Here is a 19,254-nt window from a genome sequence, read left to right as displayed (position 1 = left end):
CTACCCGGCCGCACCAATCACGTGACCCTTGCGCCCTCGCGGGCAAACTTGCCGTTGCTCCTGACACCTCCTCACTCCTACCGCGCATCCAAGATTTCATTCGCGTAGACGTCGCTCGGCAGATCTCCATCCTACCGTGTGTAAATCCACCGATGCCTATCGCTGGCCTGTTGTCCTCACTGCGACAATTCAAGAAGAAGTCACTGAGGCTGTTCCCGCTTCACCTGCTCGGCAGCCGGCGCCATCGGCTCTGCCCGTCGCACCTGTGGTCACACCTCTCGCTTACGCCGAAGTTGCAGCGAGGCCGCCCCAACACGCGGCCTTCCAACGCTCCGCGCCGGCACCACGTTTTGTTCAGGCTCACCCGGAGGTACAGCCTGCGAACCCATGGCGCACCTCTGACAATCGGCCCATCTGCTTCGCCTGTCGTATTCCCGGCCACGTTGCGCGTTTCTTCCGCCGCCGAGTTTCCCCCCTCTCTGAAGCCTACCGAGCTCCTGCCTACCCTGCCTACACGCCGAATCAGTCGGACGACCATGCACCAGTGGAGCCTGATACAGAAGCGTACCTACGAGCCCTAAGTGGTTGCCCCCAAGGCTCCAACCTGACATCCGTCACTATCGCTCATACCATCATCACCACCACAGGAGAGACAGCCATAGCCCTCGCTGCAGCGACAGTACCCACCGGCTATATATGTCACCATCCGCCCTTAAATTTCTCCATACGATCAAGACATTTCCCCACATCTAAATCTTGTGGCCCTCCCAGGATTCAATGCGGGAGCTCGCACCGCTGCGCTCCGAGCATTTCCGTTGATTGATAGACAGATAGAAAATTTATTAGTCACGGGATGGTGAGGATGGATCAGCCGCCTTGGTCCAAGCAGCCGCTGAGGGCTCGGATGATGTGAGCCGCCAGTTCCCAATGTCTTTTGAGATTCGTCACAACAGCTAGCCAGTCACTCTCTGGTGTAACTATGTGGTTATTAAGGGTTGTGGAGGCAGTCCCACCATTGGGGGTCCTGGGTAGACGGAGAAAGGCAGTGGGGGCACACTGGAACAGGGATATTGGCGTGCGTTGGAATAATAGAGCCGAGTGGTTGTGTGCAATGGAAATGTTTGTGCCTGCCGGATGACTGCTTGCTCGCGACGGATAAGCCGGGCGTGGAAAGTAGGGAACATGCAACGGGTGCTTAGACGTGTCGGCGGCTTGGCCGCACCACCCTCCAACCTTCCCATTCTCATTCGCTACACCGATATCCTCCACCACTGTCGTCAGAGCCGCCCGCTCCTCACCCATGTTGAAAGCAATCCATACCCGACGTACCGTGCATGACGCAGTGGGTGCATGGCGCGAGACGCAGGGCAGCGAAGCTCGTACACTCAGAACTGTGCAGGTGTCAGCACACATCCTTCCCTCTTGAAAAGGGTCACGTAGAAAACCGTGATTGCGGGATGCAGCGGCCGCTACTGCTGTGAGAGAGGTCACTGCCTGAGCAAACTGGGTTCCGCGGGAGAACCTTTTCTGCCTGTAACTCGCTGGCATGCTGGGGCCATAGAGTTTCAAGCAATAATAACTAGAGGGGAAACTGGCGCTAGTGCCCAACGCTAACACAGAGGTGCCGCTTGCGCTTCGATAGGAATGATGGGTAGTTCTGGAACCGGATTGCGTAGGATCGAAACGGGCATATGGATGCGCAAATTGTGTTTTTTGACAAAAAACTTATTTCCCGGTTCGTCGTTTACAAATTACATGGCGAACAACCAAGAACTGGTTTTTTACGAAATAAAACGGCGCGTTTAAATAAAAAGCAGACTTGGAGTCGAGGAGGTTTGCAGAGTAGGTATTTCATTTGCTGCCAACTACAGCAGGACACTGACTTCTTTAAAACTATTTGCGAAAGTTTTGGCGCTTGTAGTTTTTAATACTAAGAAACGTTTTGTGCTCCTAAAAAAAGAATAATTTTGGAGAAGTTATTCTAGCGTGAATTAGTGACATTCATCAAGCTGCGTTCCTATCAGCCGCCGGTACTGCTGGTCTACGGAGCTGGCGTTCGCACGAAAATTGTGGCTGTTCCAAGCAGTTTGCAACCGTCGTCGGCCTCGACAATACATTGCTCTTCCGAATGAGCAGCGCCGCAACTACTAATTCGCAGGCAACTTCGCCGCATACAGCACCGTCATTTGTGTTTTCGTGCTCGCTGTGCCGGCAATGAATCCCACCCGATTCGAAACTATAGTTATAAAACATCTCCACTCAGGGCGGCGTAGTGCGCGTGCGACATTCAGTTCAAGGAGAAACGTATTTTTGAAAGCTTCTTCCAACATAGGCAAACGCGTTCATGCAATTAAGTACGAAGCGAAAACAAAACTGGCTGCACGATTCAATTCATAATAACTTCCGCAAGCCATCGAGTGTCAATCCGAATTCAGAATACCCACCACGCCCATCGCAGCGGACGATCGCAGCGCCAGATTCCTCTCTAGTTGGTATTGTGATTGATTGATTGTAGGGTTTAACGCGCCGACGCAACGCAGACGATGAGGCGCGCCGTAGTGGGAGGGCTCCGGATTAATTTTGACCACCTGGGGATCTTTAACGTGCGCAGAAATCTCGTACACACGGGAGTTTTTGCTTTTCGCCTCCATCAGAAAAGCGTCCGCCGCGGCCGGGAATCGAACTCGCGACCTCATGCTCAGCAGCGCAACGCCTTAGCCACTGAGCCACCGCGGCGGGTTTAGTTGTTATTGTATGAAACTCTATGGCTGGGGCATTGCAATCAGATTAGCTCTATTGTGGTGAAGGGATCCCGGAAGGCGTTGTACCCCGCGCCTGCAGGTGTTTAAGTGCCTGCAGGTGTTGAAGTGGCGCTGTTGCTTCTGGCCTGTCTCTGTCCGGGACGCAGGGTATACTAGCGAGGTAGTTCGGTATCTCCTTCCCATCCTTCATAAGCTCGGTGGCAGAATAGCCGTTCTTCAGGCATGGCCTTTACGTACGCCAACAGCGTCCTGCGCATGCACATCGCCCGTCTTCTCGAGCGAACCCTTTATGACATACGGTGCGGCTTCTGCGAGCCCGTTGCTTTGAGGATATCGGGGACCCGATGGCACTCATTTTTAGCCTTATTCTTTCGCGTTCGCCGCGAATGGTGAGTCACATATTCCCCTTTGAATTTCATGCCTCGCAAAAAGATTGACTTGCATTGGTTCACAAGCACAATTCCTGCCAGGCTAGTGAGTTTGGCCAACTCGGGATTCCTCGAAGGTGACGATTAGCCACCCTGTTCCTCTAACGAACGAGAGGTTCATGCCGACTCGCTGCGAAGGCCTGTCGGAAAACTGCGGGCTTGTTCTGATAAGGCTTGTGTTATAGGTAGATCCAGCATGGCTTTTCGATATCTCGATGTCGGTGTCGATCGCGGGCGGCCCGTAATCGACCGCTATCGAATTCTTGCTGTGGCGCAGCACTTGTCGAAGCCAAAGTGGCTTTCATGTAGTACGCGGAGAGCTGAACTCCCGTAATTTGTTGGGGACGACAATCCGAAAACATTGCATAAGGGTGTCGTCGGCTTCGGTGATGCCTTTATGAGACTTTTAAGGTTTGACTGGAGGTAGCGACGGCTCGGTCAACCCTTTTTCGTGAATGCATAGAGTTGGCGGCAAAGTTCGCCGCGCTGTTGCCCCTGCTTGAATTCGTGTAAACAAGGTGGCAAAACTGGGAGTGTAGATAACGGCTGGACCACGTGTCCTTCGGACCTCGAGCTCGAGCTCATCTGTCTCGCTGTGGCTTACGGGAGACCTCGATAGGACATCAGCTGCGGTCAGTTTTTTTGCCAGGAAGGTGAATGACTTAGTGTTCTTAGCGCATTACTCGCATCCGCATCCTTTGTAGACAAGGCGTTAGGTCGTCTATAGTTCCTTTGCAAAAAGGAGGGCCACACTGTACATTCAGCGGTGGCAATACTCGTGGTTAACTCGACGACGCCATGATATACGAAGCGTCGCGCAGGAATGCTCGCTTCACCATTCTGCAGCCTTATAAAGAGATATTTTTGGTTATCTTGTATAGGTGGTATTCGTTGAAAAGTTTAGCTGCCAAGTTCTTCGCTTGGCAACGCTGGAAACGACCACAGGTATGGCCGATGCGCCACGGACACGGCGAGGTTTGGGCCACTAGCTGGGCCCGCTAGCCGAAGAAAACAAAATAAAACAAAACAAAACAAAAAAAACACCGGCGTGCGTCGTCTGCTCCGTTTCAACCCGATTCTCAACGGTGGTGTCAACAGAGATGTTATTAATCGCACTCACATTGGACTCGAGGCAATACTTTGCATTCGATGAGGTAGAGTTTGTTTACGTGCAACACAGTCATGTGCTTAGCACGGACAAGTACGGCCATCCCGCGGATCCCGACGAGTTTCGGCGCTCTCACACGGTTGCCTGCATGTGCGCCTCGCCACTTAATACAAGCAATACGCTGCTGGTGCTCTTGTAGCATTATAAGGCACGATGCCCACGCACTGCTGCCGCTGCTGCTTACCTCTTTGCAAGCGGTACGTGACTATACAGTGATGCTGGGCGAAAGGTACGTACGACGCGCATCTTCAGCGTCTCCCGTTTTAACTTGGCAATCTCCATGGGCAATGCGTCTTTTTTATACACTATCTTGAAAGCTGCGCTTCACGTGCCGGTCGCAACGGCCACCGTTATTAGCGCCGAACATTTAGGCAGCAGAGTTGTTTCGTTGCAGGCGAATTCGAACCTGCATTCGTGCTTCGATCGCTCTGCCCGCGCTGGTGGATATTTTGACATCTGTAAACCGCAAACGCGCTCGTTTTCCTTTTTTCTTTCGAAATCTGGTTTGTGGTACAGTTTCACTTGTGGATCATGGCTGCCGAAGTTTTAACGTGAACGTCAAGGCAGGAGAGTTGTGTCGGTGCAGCCAAAGTGTTCAGGCGTGTTTCGCTCTGCTTGCTTTGACATTTAACCGGCAGTAGATCGGCAATGCGGTCTGAGACTTTATTTTTTGTCTTTACATTATGCGAATTTCGTTCTCGTGGTAACGACGCATACCGTGCAGCGACCACGCCGCACTCGAGCTGAAATAGAATCCTGCTTTTCTATAAATCTCGATGTAAGTACGAACCCCCCGACGCAATGCACGAATTGTACCGCTTAATTATTTGATACAGGTGGGAGATACATCACAGGTTTATACTAACTTGCATAACTTATTTGCATGTGTCCTATGAAGTGTTTCCGACTGACATAAAGACGAAAAAAAGATGGATCGCAGCAATCAAGAGAAATGAGGAACAATATTTTACAGTCCGCAAGGTAATGGTTAGGAACATTTCGTGGAGACAAGAGCAGTGTCCTTATGTATGCTTATGTCCTTTTGAAAGTTTGACCAGTCGCAACGCGAGCGCTCAGCAAAGAACGGGCCCTTCATAGTCCGTTCATAGCGGCCAGCCGCCACTACGACGGGGCAAGGTCGCATCGAATAAACATAATTAGAACTCGACGACGAAACGGCAGCGGTAAGGGTATTCGTTCTTAGTTACAAATCTTGCGTTCGTTTGCAGCTGTTCGTCATCCCAGACGACGGTATTCCATGCTGACATTGTAGGATCGCGTAGGGTCTGCCAGTCGACTATCTCGCCGAATGCAAGTCCAGAATATGCTGTTCTTCAAACAAATGAACAGAAGCAAGGGTATTTCCCCACCCAGTTAGGGGAAAAACAACTTTACGAGGAGCGCATACCGCGGCGGACGTTATCTGCTCTGCGTTTGCTGCCGTTTCACTGTTTTCGCTTCCTTCATGATGGCGGTGCACAGTGTTGCCGGTGTGGCTTACTCCTCCTTTGCTACTGGAGTCCTGGAAATAGGACTTCACTTATAACTGTTTCCACATTCCCGTCTTACTATTTTCAAATAAAGTTTACTCTCTCTCTCTCTCTTTCCCTCTCTCTCTCTCCCTCTCTCTCTCTCTCTGCTCCTCCGCTAGCGCTTGGAACATTTTGCAAAGGGTCTATAGGCTTTGAACCAAATAAACGCAGCTAGTAGCTTGTATATAGTCAGTCTCAAGGCTAAACGTCATCACAAAGACGTAGTCATGACACTGCTCACATGCAAAGACGAGAGCGAGTCCTTTCAAAAGCGTGTCGACGTCCTGTTTCCGTAAGTATATATACTCTGGAGGCCTATGCGATAACCGCGAAGTGGCCGTCTTGTTTTTGCCAATACGGCACCAACACCATAGGATTATGCGTCTGCTGTGATCTTCGTCTGCCCTTTATTGCTGTACACGGCTAGAACTGGGCTTAATTTCTTCCATTTGTCGAATGCATTCTGTTACGCGTCCATGCATCACGGACGTACTTTTGCTTTGAAGACAGCATGCTGGACAGTGGCTGCAGATGTTTGGCCATGTTCGGTACCAAACGACCGAGGCACGTCAGTATATGCCCATCAGCCGTCGAAGTTTGGGTTTTGAAGGGGACCGAGGCATTATGTGATGGATTTGAGTTTGCGCCCATAAGGTAGAATATGCATGGTTGTTCTTGCTGACGTACCCCAAGTACAAGATCTTCGTAGCGCCAAATTAGCATTATTCATTGTTACACCAGCGTGTTGAATTTGCTTGAAAGTACGCCGGAGTCGCTCACCGTGCTCCTGCTTTGCGGAATCCCAGGTGAGGGTATCCTCCATGTGCACAGCGATTCCAACTAAGCCTTAAGGATACCACTGACCTGTGCGTCGTTGGAAGTGTTCACATGCAGCGCAGATGTCAAGTGGTTGAAGACTGAATCAGAAACGACCAAATTGTTTATGATGGCTGGTTTGCCAAGTAGGAATGGGCGCAACCCAAGTAGGACGTAAACGTTTTCAACATTTTCTCGGCCATTGAGCTTGAAAGCGTTTATACTCCCGAGATGCGCAGAGTCTTTACATCTGGGCCCTGAGGCCTCCGGTCGGTGAGGCTTGCGATGTGCCTAAAAAGCTTTCAAAATTGTCGCTCAAGGATTACAGTCTCGCCCACCCCCATGTCGTTTTTGAAGACTATAAGATCTGTGACTCGAAGAGGGGAAAGACCTCCAACTTGGACGAATGTTCTTTCGACGATGTGAAACACAGGAAATGTGGCTTGTTTCTCAAAGCATGTGTTGACCACAAGTGGTTGAAAAATTGCCGTTTTTCCCGTACTCGTGGCAGATGTGTTCTTTCGCGGGAAAGATGGACCTTGCTTGACGCTCTTTGCCGCACCAGCGGTGCGATGAAACATTCTTCTTGATGTCTCTCGTGTCGTGTGTGGCTCGGGTGGCATTTGAACGGGGCTCCGATATAGCGGGTCTATTCTGTCATACTTTTAGAGCACCGAGGTTGGCTGCTGCTTTAGAATAGCCTGGAGGATGCGTGAGTTGGTGCCCGAAGGTACAGATGGATGCAAAGATCTGAACGATCTTTTTTTTTGTTTGTTTGAGGCCACCGACGGCACAACCTCCCAGCACTACGTTTCCCGGGGTGTCCCACTAGGCAGTGTTCTTAGCCCGACGGTGTTCAATCTCACGTTGATCTGACTTTAAAAAGTCATATCAAACAGTGTACATCTCTCTATATATTCTGATGATATTTGCATCTCGGCATCAGGGGTTTCGCCTACTCAGGTTCGGGCCCGCCTTCAAAAAGCTGTGACCCAAACATGCGCATTTTTGCGTCAACAAGGACTTGAAACAGCACCAGATAAGTGTGCAGTTGTGGCATTTACTCGTAAAACAATGTCGCAAATGGGATCTACTTAAATGGACACCCCATTTCTTACGTAAAGAGTCACCGCTTTCTTGGAATCATTATCGATCGGGACTGATTATGGGCAGCACAAATCTCATCTCTGAAAAAAAGATTTACTGGAATTGTCCAACTTTTCAAATTTCTGGCCGGAAAGACGTGGGGCGTTTCTATTCGCTCAATGCTGCATCTTTACAATGCACTATTTCTCGGTGTTCTACGTTACAGCGTGTGTTGAATCTCCCGATGGGTATGCGCCACTCAATCACCATCATCGTGTAGACCGTGTCATTAAATCTGTCATCCCCGCTAAGGGCAGCCATGACCCAGCTCTGCCTTGCGTCGTTCTTCCGTTAATATTTTGGTGCCGTTAAACCCGGGAAGACGACTGTACGCGACGAAGGAGGCCACCGACGTCCCCTCCGGCTTGAGGTTCGCAGAACCCCGCTCTTTTTACTGTTTTTTACGCTGCTCAGCCCCGCCCTCAGCCGGAGGTCAGCATAGCTGGCCCTGACCTCGTACCGACGACCGACCGAATGCGTGCGATGGATAAGCTGCGCCGGCAGCAACGCATCTTTCGCGTGGCTACTGCAAGACTGCTCAAGGCAGCGAATGAGCTTCTGGAAGCCCCGTCTCCATCTTCGAACGACCTGCAAGAGGCCATTGACCAGCTCGAGAGCAAGTACACCACACTTCATGAGGTAGATCAGAAAATCATCGATCTTCTTGAGAGTCATGAAGTTGAAATTGACTACTTCGAAGCCTTGACGTACCAAGGAAAGATATGTCACGCCACAAACCGTCTGCGCTCTGCCTTGAAGTCTCCGAAGGCTGTCAGCCTGAGACGTAAAACCGACATCACTTTCGCCCATCAAGGTGATCCTCCTCAACGCGGCTCACGCACATCGACCTCGGCCGTTGTCTTGCCGAAGCTACAAGTTTCTGCTTTCGATAGTGCGCAACGTGGGCCCACGAGGATTGAGGACCATGTGGAGGCGATGGCCGACTGAGTCCCCCGAACATTCCCGATATCGGCAACGTGAGCGCTGCAAAGCGTGTGGAGCTCAGCTTGCTGGTGCGGCAGACAGACGTCTTGACGTTCACATCCCTAACGAGGATCGAACAAGACAAAGGCGGATGCGATTACTTCGCGCTCACCATGGCGTCCGCAATTTTGACTCCGGATAGCGGGAGGCCAGAAACTTCTCTTGCGAACTTCGGCTGTATGGCGGTGCAAGAACCCGTTCTATACAACGCTGAGAAGGGTTGCCTACCTCAAACCGTCTGCATACATCAAACCGAACAAGATCAGGCTTTCTTTAAGGTAGCATCGAGCGTTCCAACACAAGACGGGTTTGAAGAAAGTGAGGCAACGCCTGCCGCAGACACGGACGACTGGGCTTCTCCCACCCAAGCAGGCGACGACAAACGTGGGGGAAAGGACGTGAAAGAAAGCATAGCGCCACCACCGTACACGTTCGAGTATATCTTCGTTCCAGACTTCATGAATGAGGAGGCCTTGCCGCTGCAGCTTCCTGAAATCCGCCCATCACCAATCGTCAAGTTGGAACGGGACGCTGCTCCCCGGTTCAAGTCTGTTTCGTTTTGCCTTCCTGAGGTTAGGAAGACCGAACCACAATTGCTAACCATTTCGGGTAACTGTAACGAAACACCGAAGCCTTGTCGAGAAACAGCAGTAACGCATATTGAGCTGACACCTTGCACAAAAGCAAGCTCGCGAGAATCTGAAACAGCAATTACAGAAAAGAAAACCCAAAGAAGGCGCAAGCCTGATTTGCAAACAACGCTCGAATCGCTGTACCAGGGCTACCGCAGCAGCGAAAACATTAGAATTGCCCGACAACTTCGTCACTACAGTTTTCATAAACATTGGGGACTGGAAACTTGTCATCGAGCTTGGAGCACAGTTTTGTTGTCAAAAGCTTCAGCTTGGCGGCGCTCGGCTGTCGCAAAAGCGGCGAGGCGGCGGTTTCACCGCTGGAAGCAGAAGAGGTGACAGCATTTCAGGGCAGCTTTCGAAGGAATGAATATGGCAAGGAAAACCAATATACTAAGATTTCGGACTAAGTGTACTACCCCGCAACGATTTTCTCGCTGGTGGGAGTGGAGAATAAGAGAAGCCGTTTCGCCACGCGTTCGTGCAGGCCGACAGAAGAAGCATTCGTTGTTACCAGCTGCTGAGCCGCACACCGACGAAGGCATCGCCATACACAGCGACGGTCAGGGCAAGCTGCGAGATACGCTGAGGTCGAGCACCCTGTCACATGTTTCAGTTCAGTTCGTCATGCGAGGCAGCAGAGCTAGGCGTGGCGCCAAAGGGCAAACCTCGCAGTGTCGTGAAGCGCCAACGATCAACGCTCTCCCTACTTGAAGACGGCGTGTATCTGATACGCACGTTTAACTTGTGCCGCAGCTCAGCGGTGTCCCAGACATGGCAAAGCGGCGCCTCCGTGCATACTGCTACGAGAAGCCAACCTGCCGCTCAAGATTTTGGATTCACTGCGGGACTCACTGCGCGCGAATCGCCAAGAGGCGGACTTACTCAAGCAGCGCTACGAGAAACTGCATCGCAGGAACGTTTTCGAAACACAGTGCCAGGTAGTGAAACTGTTGAACAGCTAGAATTTAAGGCCAGATACGAACGTTGCGGGCGCGGGAGGATGTTGAATCTCCCGATGGGTATGCGCCACTCAATCACCATCATCGTGTAGACCGTGTCATTAAATCTGTCATCCCCGCTAAGGGCAGCCATGACCCAGGTCTGCCTTGCGTCGTTCTTCCGTTAATAGCGCGCCCGTCCTGTCCAATGGAAGCAAAACCAACTTACGCGCAACTCAGGCGATACAAGCCCGAGGTCTCCGGACGTGCATTGGTCTAACGAATTGCACGGCAACAGTGGCAACCATATGCACCACAAGAGATCATCCGATAACGACCTACGTAGCAGTGGATGCACTCCGGGCTCACATTAGACATCTCGCTCGCCTGCCTCATCACCACCTTGCATCCCTGCCGTCAACGAGACCGCAGGCATTCTTTTCTAAGATAGTCGCCGCTCACTGCTAGAGCCTCCCCTCAAGATACACACCTGCGGCACGACCATCATCACCCCTTTGGTGCCTGTCGAAGCCAGAAGTGCATCAAACCATCCCGTGAATAACCAAGAAAGCGGATATGCCCCCACCAGGTCTTCAACAGCTCTCTATGCACTTTTTACATGAAGCTTACAGAGACCGGATTCATGTCTACACTGATGGCTCGGTAACAAACTCCAGTTCTGCGGGAGCTGTAATCGTGCCAGCCAGATCTGTATACATTCAATTCAAGCTGTCCAATTTAACAACGTCAACTGCATCCGAACTCACAGCTATTCGCGAGCCTCTTCTGTACCTAAGGCGAGCCTCTTCTGTACCTGTACATATACTTGCTCGACCCCGACCTGCGGCGCCACTTACCCATTAACATGCCACGCTCGGATGCCACCCTACTGTGCTGCCTGTGGATAGGAGTTGCTTTCACCAAAACTTACTCTTTCACTAATGAACTCATACTTCCAGCGAACTTTAGCACAGGACGAAGAAAGAAAAGACGAAACACACGCTAGACACTTCAACTTGGTTTATGCAAAAGGAACAGGAAAACACGCATATATGTACATGATTCGAAAAAACAAAAACAAACAAGCACATGATTCCGCAGAAATGAAACGGCGCAATGTTTTCACTCGCTCTTATCACTTTTCCATTGATGCACAAACAACGCCTGATCCCATTACAGGACATGATCTTCACCGACACGTGTGCACAATTTCTTTCTCTATGTTAAAAGTGCCAAAGATGGGGCACTGACGCAGTTGTCGTCCTCCCTGTTAATCACAAAAGCCTCGAAAACTTCTCTATCAGTTTGAGAACGACTTCTAAACAAGACGCTCGTCTGCATAAATTCGGGCGTGCACCCGCACCTACGGCAATGGTCAGCAAGGTGGTCAGCTCCCATCTGTGCACTCACAGCTGCGCGGTGCTCCCTCAGCCTATCGTTGAGGCACCTGCCGGTTTGACCGACGTAGCACCGTTTGCAGTCCAAAGCAATCCGGTAAACCACACCCGTCGCGCACTCCAAAAACTTTGTTGCATGTTTTGTGACGCAGCAGGGCTCATTGCATGGCTCATTCACCTTTCGCACCATCTTGGAAAGGAGCCGAGAAGACCACCTGCACACCACATTTGCCACCGACCGTCTTCAGGTGGTGGGACACCTGGTGCACGTATGGCACAGCCACGACAGGGGTTCTCTCTCTCAGGCCATCCACACCTGGTGCTTTATCGCTCTTCACCTCCTTCAAAAGGCTCTCCGCCACAGAAACCACCATTTCTGATGGATAGCCAGCCATTTGCAATCTTTCAGCTTGCTGCAGCAAGCTTGCCTGCATTTTGTGCGGGCAGGACTTGGTGAGCGCCGCCTTCATAGCATTCTTTGCTATTCCCCGCTTCACGAGCTTCGAGTGGGCCGACCGGTAAGGGAGGATGCCCTTTTGGCTACGAGGACCGTACTGCCAACACGGCTGACCATCACCAAGGAGCAGGCGCACGTCCAAAAACTGCAGAACACTCGATTCCGGCATCTCGTGTGTGAACTTCAGACCCTCTGCACACTCAGCGAAAATGTGGAGCACATCCGCAACCATCCTCCCTCGGTCATCATGCTGCACATGCTCCATGACAACAAGAAAATCGTCCACATATCTGCATACCTTAATAACAGAGGTATCCTTAAGGCGACAAGATATCTGTCGGTCGCATTTTGCCAAGAATAGGTCACTCAAGACCGGGGCAATACATGAGCCAATGCACACACCCCTTTTTTGCATAACTAGGTTATCATGGGACCTTACCACAATAGATGACAGATAGTAGTCTAAGAGGGACATGAAGTTATCAGAAGACATGCCAGCAGAATTCTGGAAGGAAACAGCTCGCTTTTCATCAATGCGCTCCTGCACCGCGCACATTATGCCGTTTTTTGGAATGGAGTAGAACAGATCTTCTGCATCATGGAAAAAGCAAAAATACTACCTCTGGCTGCTTGAAGCTCCGAAAAGAAACCAACCACCTCATCTGAATTACGTACCAAAAAAGGATCGCCCAGATGCAAGCCATTCAACTACTTTTGTAAAAACCTCGACAAAAAAAAAATAATAACACGCCCTGCCAAGAGCCTTTCTCCGTGACAATAGCTCGAAAAGGCACCTCTTCCTTGTGGGTTTTTGCAGTGTAGAACATATCTAACGCATCCCGCTTTGTGCATCAATGGAACGCATCCTACGCATCCCGCTTTATGCATCAATGGAAAAGTGATAAGAGCGAGTGAAAACGACGACGATGATGATGATGATGATGGTTGGATGTTTATGGCGCAAGGCCAACTGGGGCAAAGAGCGCCAAAACAAGCGAGTGAAAACATTGCGCCGTTTCATTTCTGCGGAATCATGTGCTTGTTTATTTTTGTTTTTTCGAATCATGTATACATATATGCGTGTTTTCCTGTTCCTTTTGAATAAGCCAAGTTGAAGTGTCCAGCGTGTGTTTCGTCTTTTCTTTCTTCCTCGGCACATGGACAATCATCTGGCAAACCTCTGGCGGAGAGTGCACGAGCTTACTCGCACTTACCGAGTTAGAGGAAAAAGACACAGCGATTTACAACAAATCCGCCGGCAATATCGCCTGATTTCAGACTATCAGCGACAACTAAATCAGGATTCCTGGGCGACAATGTGTAGCGATCTCAGTCACGAGCGTGGGCTCTCGGGCCTATGGAAACTGCATTGCAAGTTGAGCGGCAAAAATAAGGGCCGCAAGCCACTGTTCGAGACCCTCACACTGACGGCACCAGCAAGTGATGTGGAGAAACGGCTTATTACCACATTTTTCCCTACGGCTTCTACGCTACCTCCACCACCGTTGCCCATTATCCCCATCGACAATCCTGATTCCGAATTAGATTCTCCGTTTACTATGGCGGAACTCCGTACGGCTATAAGGTTGGGTCGACAACAATCTGCCCCCGGACACGACAACGTGACCTGGAAGCACCTCTGTAATCTGCCTCCCGAGGCGCTGCCCCACCTACTCACTCAAATTAATTCTTTATGGGAGCAAGGTCTCGTTCCGGACCATTTAAAGCTTACACTCATTTTCCCCATACCAAAGCCAAAGAAGACGGCCGATAACCCCCAAAATCTGCGCCCCATCTCATTAACACCTGTATTGTGCAAACTAATCGAAAGGCTCATCAATATACGCATCATCCACCACCTTGAATACGTAAGACCCTACTTTCATCCTGCCCAGACTGGTTTTCGACCCAACTTAGGGACGCACGACAGCCTGTGGCTATTACGGCGGATCATGAACCGGCCCCATTACAACAGAGGAGATCCAGACCTCGTCATGGCCATCGATCTTCGAAAGGCATTTGATAATGTTAGCCAGGCGGTGATACTTGAGGAACTAGCCAAAGCCTATCCTAGCAGCAGAGCCCAAACCTGGATTCGCAATTTCTTGCAAAGCCGCCCCATACGACTGCAGAGGTCTCACCCGGGATGGGATCCTCTCACTTACTACCTGGATAGAGCAGTCCCTCAAGGATCAATCTTGGGACCCCTATTGTTCAACTTGGCAATGTCCCGGGTAGCACGCCGGCTCGACACTGAAACCGCGGCCCGCTTCACCATTTATGCGGACGATATTACTATATGGACAGAGGCAGCTGACTTTCCTTCTCTGGAAGATCAAATAACAAGCGGCTGCCCACAGTCTAGAGTCATCATTGTGCGAGTTGAGGCTTACGCTCGCTCCAGAGAAGACAGAGCTCTTGGCAGTGAACGGCTGCAAACCACCTCCATCGATCCCCACCATTCCAGTGACAATTTCGAACCAGACGATAATCGTCTCAACAGACCCCATAATATTGCTAGGACTGCCCATTGGAACGAAGAACAGCGCTAACACGTGGCTACAGCGCCTAAAGAAAAAGTGGAAAGGCATCTGTAAGGTCCACTTATGAGATTAGCAGCCGGGCGCCCGGGCTGCGCGTGAGAACCCGCCGCTCTGTCTGGCGACGTAGCACTGCCAACACTGCGCTGCAACCACCGCTAATTCGTCACGGCGCGCACGGGAGACGGATCGTCGGGCCCACCACTTACCTCAAGGATAATCCCCCATTGAGAAAGCAAACAGCGGCGCCGGATTCCAGGAACGTCTGCCTGACGCGCGGAGGTGGTGGGTTTTTCGTTTCCGGTTTTCGGTTCGTTCCGACACCCTGGGAGGAAGGTTCGAGTCCTGGGTGAGGAGGAGCGACGGCGCTGGCGGGGGAGTTCTCGCCCGCCGGCGACACAGCAACGCGACGTAGCTCGCTGGCGAACGCGCGCGCCGTGCGCGGCTGAGGACCGCGCTTGCGGGAAGAAGACAAGGGGATCCAAAGGATCCCCGCAAGGATTAGGGAACCGGCGGTAAAAAAGGAAGAAATGTGCTTATTTAAATTGTAAATTAAATGTGCTTAAATAAGATTCAATTCCTTGGCAAAGGGGGCACAAGGAAGAGGTCGTCAGGTGTCCCTGATATACTGTCACGTGGCGGCAGGAAAAATGACGTGAACCATGGTTCCATTCTAGCCACCCTGCCATGGTTGGAGGTGACTAGTGATCTATTTGCATTATTTACAAAGCCGCCACGAGAGCCCGCGCAGGCTGCGCCCACACACAGATTCTTGTCGTCGGGGGCTGAAACCACAGGGTCATGTACTGCTCGCTTCACTGTCCTCTCAGAACAATATTGTCGCGAGCTTCGCGATGGCTGCGCCGCCTGCCGCCGCTTCCCCGCGGCGCTCACGGGATGACCGCAGCGCGGCTGTTAGGGGCTCATGCAGTTTTTTGGGCTCTCTTTCGCTTCTTTTTGCCTTTCCGTGCCCTAAACAATTTGTTATGGTGGTGCCTGTAAGCAAAAAAAGTACGTTTAGGGCACTTCTAAAAACAGCTGTCTCCTGGCAGAGCACTCGAACGCCAACAAGTGCTATCCGGGGACATGGTACTGCGCGCTCCTTCGCCAATCTTACGGGCGTCGGCGACGGCAGCAGCGTATCCCCTCTGTCACCTCCGAATAGTCCGAATTGAATTCTATTGCCGCCTCATTTAGGCCTGATAGTGCCACAGTGCGAGGTTGGTTTCTTTTTGCAGCGCGGACAGCGAATGCAGCTTTGTTTCGAATATATACGTCGTAGAAAAATATGATTCGGAGATGTGATTACCCAATACTTGACAATAACTTGCGCCTTTTATGAAAATATATTGATTGATTGATTGTGGGGTTTAACGCACCGACGCAACGCAGACGATGAGGCGCGCCGTAGTGGAGGGCTCCGGATTAATTTTGACCACCTGGGGATCTTTAACGTGCGCCGAAATCTCGTACACACGGGCGTTTTCGCTTTTCGCCTCCATCAGAAAAGCGGCCGCCGCGGCTGGGAATCGAACCCGCGACCTCGTGCTCAGCAGCGCAACGCCTTAGCCACTGAGCCAGCGCGACGGGGGTTATGGGAATATAAGCCACGCGAAAATGTTAAGTATATTCCAAGGCTGTGGTTCGTTAAATATGGGCCCATTTACGCCTTATATCAAGTACCAAGAAAAGTTAGTGAAACCACGGAAAAATAAATGGTCTGCCAAGTCCGGAAGAAACATAATAGCTCGTAAGGGAATGAAAAAAAAACAGTGAAGCTTTGGAAAGGCTCCAAACGTTCGTCTTAAGAAGCAAGTAGATCTCATTACAGCAACTAGATGCGAAATGCACGGTTATTCCCCAAGACAGGGGGGGGGGGGGGGGACCCTTAATTATCGTCGTGTACAAATGCGGAGCGAAATCAAGGAATGAAGGTTTTACTAATCACACATACACACAGGCTGTGCGTTCACTTTTGTTTAGTTTTCGACTTCAACAAACAGCTGATCACTCGGCGGATGCATTTTTTATGTATACAATAAGTTCACAAGCGATAATAGGTGCGGTATCTGATAAGGCCCTCTGATTTCAGTTATTGTTTTTGTGCTAGACTCTACAGGCTCTCTGTGTCATATGACGATGTTTGGAAGACGCGTTTAGTCGCGGACGCGGATATAAGCCCGTCTCCGCGCTGCTCGCGGATTATATATGTAGCAGATGAATGTTTACGAGCGCTCACCTCAGGACAAGACGACCCAGCATAAAACTCTTTGTCGTGTGCTGATTCCCGCGAATTATTTTGCATTCTCCTTCGTACTTATTGCGTAGAATGTTCGTGAAATTTATGCCACATTGGCTTGTTCAGGATACTGATCAGTATCTGAGATATGAAGCGTAATTGGCGGGGTCAGGTATGAGTGCTCCGCTGGATTATGTGGGCACAGAAAACCGATTTACATCGTAGTGTACAGCTGTAAAAAGAGCATCTTAAGAAACGCTGCTTACGGAGGTACTGCGTAAATTTCCAGGGCAGTGGAAGTACAATTCGCTCCATGCATATGCTGGTTTTGCGACGCCGTCCTGTGGCACACACTTGGCGGTTATACGGACCGAACTTACCACACTAAGATCGCGTCAGATGCATTTACACTCTCCTAAATATACCAAATTTGCGAATAGAGTGATTGCCCCACATAAATATCTATTTCCAACGCATACAAACGGGAAATCTCAGTCGCAAACGTGCCACAAATGCAGCGGCGACAGTGGTGAGCGGGCCGGAGCCTCCCGCGACTGCTTTCGAAACGGGCCGCTAGGGTGATTTCAGTGGCGCCCCTACACGCAGCGCTCGAGGCGTATAAACACGCAGTTGTTGAGCCGGGGTCCTTGAATGGGGACGACCAGATGAGTAGGGGCATCCGGAGCCTTTTCGCGAGAGCTCTAGCACAGAGTTCCAAGCGCGAACGCCAGAGCTCTGAATGACGATGATCCGAGAACACTAACCACTCCTTCGTCGTCACCGTCGCCTCTTGGCGGTGGTGTTAAGGGAGTCGTGGCAATTCAGTGAGGGGACACCACAAGGAAAGGAGGTCAGTGATACTTCGCACAAGCGAGTCTGGCAGAAACTTCTTTTCCAGCGGAACACGGTGTGTTTTAGCTCAGGAGGCGTGAGCAGCCCGTGATCAAAGGCATCTTGGACCAACACGTATACGCCTCGAGCGCGGCCTGTAGGGGCGCCACTGAAATACCCCTAGCGGCCCGTTTCGAAAGCAGCCGCGGGAGTCTCCGGCCCGCTCCCCAGTTTCACCGCTGCTTTCGGGGCCCGTTCTCGACTGAGATTTACCGTTTGAAGGCGCTGGAAATACATATTTATGTCGAGCAGTCACTCTGTTCGCAAATGTGGCGCATTTACGAGAGTGTAAATGTGTCTGACGCGATCTTAGTTTGGTACGTTCGGTCTGTACAAGCGCATGCAGGTGTGCATCACAGGTCGGCGTCGCGAAACCGGGATATGCATATGGAGATGATTGTGATTCCACTGTCCTGAAATTTACCAACAGTGTCTCCATAGCGCAGTTTCCTCAAATGGTCATGCTATGGCTATACACCACGATGTAAATCAGTTCTGTGCGCTTATATAACCTAACGGATCACTCATACCTGACAGCACGCCAGTTATGCTTGCCAATATCATATCTCAGATATTGATCACTACCCCGGACATAAATTTCATGAACATTCTACGAAATAAGTACGCTGGATAATCTAAAATTATACCTGGGATGAGCGCACGACAAAAAAAAATTAATGTTGGGGCGTCTTATGAGCTGAGCGCCCGCAAAAATTCATATATGCTGCATATATCCTCCGTGAGCAGCGCGGAGAAGGGCTTCCTGAGTAATGCGCGTCCGCGACGAAAAATTTCTTCGAAGCATAGTCATATGACGCAGGGAACCTGCAGAATCTAGCACACACGGAAATCAGGGGCCTTATAAGATATCCCACTCTTCTTACAGCACCTTTTATCAGTTGTGAACTTGTATGCCTCAAAGAATGCGTCCGCCGAGTGATCAGCTGTTTGTTGAAGTCTAAAAGCTTGAGTAAGGTGGATGCGTAGCTTGTTTGTGTGTTGTGATTACTAAAACGTACATTCCCTGATCGCTCCGCATTGGTACAGAGCCATGAAGAGAAAACACAAGTTTGGTTCATTCAAAAGCTTGCCTGGTGAGAATCATACTGACACCACTTTTAACGTAAACTTCGCTCAAATAAGCTACATAATTAGGAAAAAAGGGAATGGCCATGCGACCCACTAGCTCATTTCCCGCAACAGAACCTATGATGTCATTCGAGCCAGTTCTGCGATTGGCGGAGGCCGGCGAAAGTAAACGCAAATTAGGCAGAGCTTACAAGCTTGCCGAACGAGCTATTTGCGCTTAAATTTGGGGCAC

The sequence above is a fragment of the Haemaphysalis longicornis genome, unplaced genomic scaffold (assembly GCF_048455015.1).
Source record: "Haemaphysalis longicornis isolate Haplotype H1 unplaced genomic scaffold, Haemaphysalis longicornis Haplotype H1 scaffold_1, whole genome shotgun sequence".
In the NCBI taxonomy this organism is placed as follows: Eukaryota; Metazoa; Arthropoda; class Arachnida; order Ixodida; family Ixodidae; genus Haemaphysalis; species Haemaphysalis longicornis.
The sequence above is the reverse complement of the archived record's forward strand: the minus strand, read 5'-3'. Positions refer to the sequence as shown.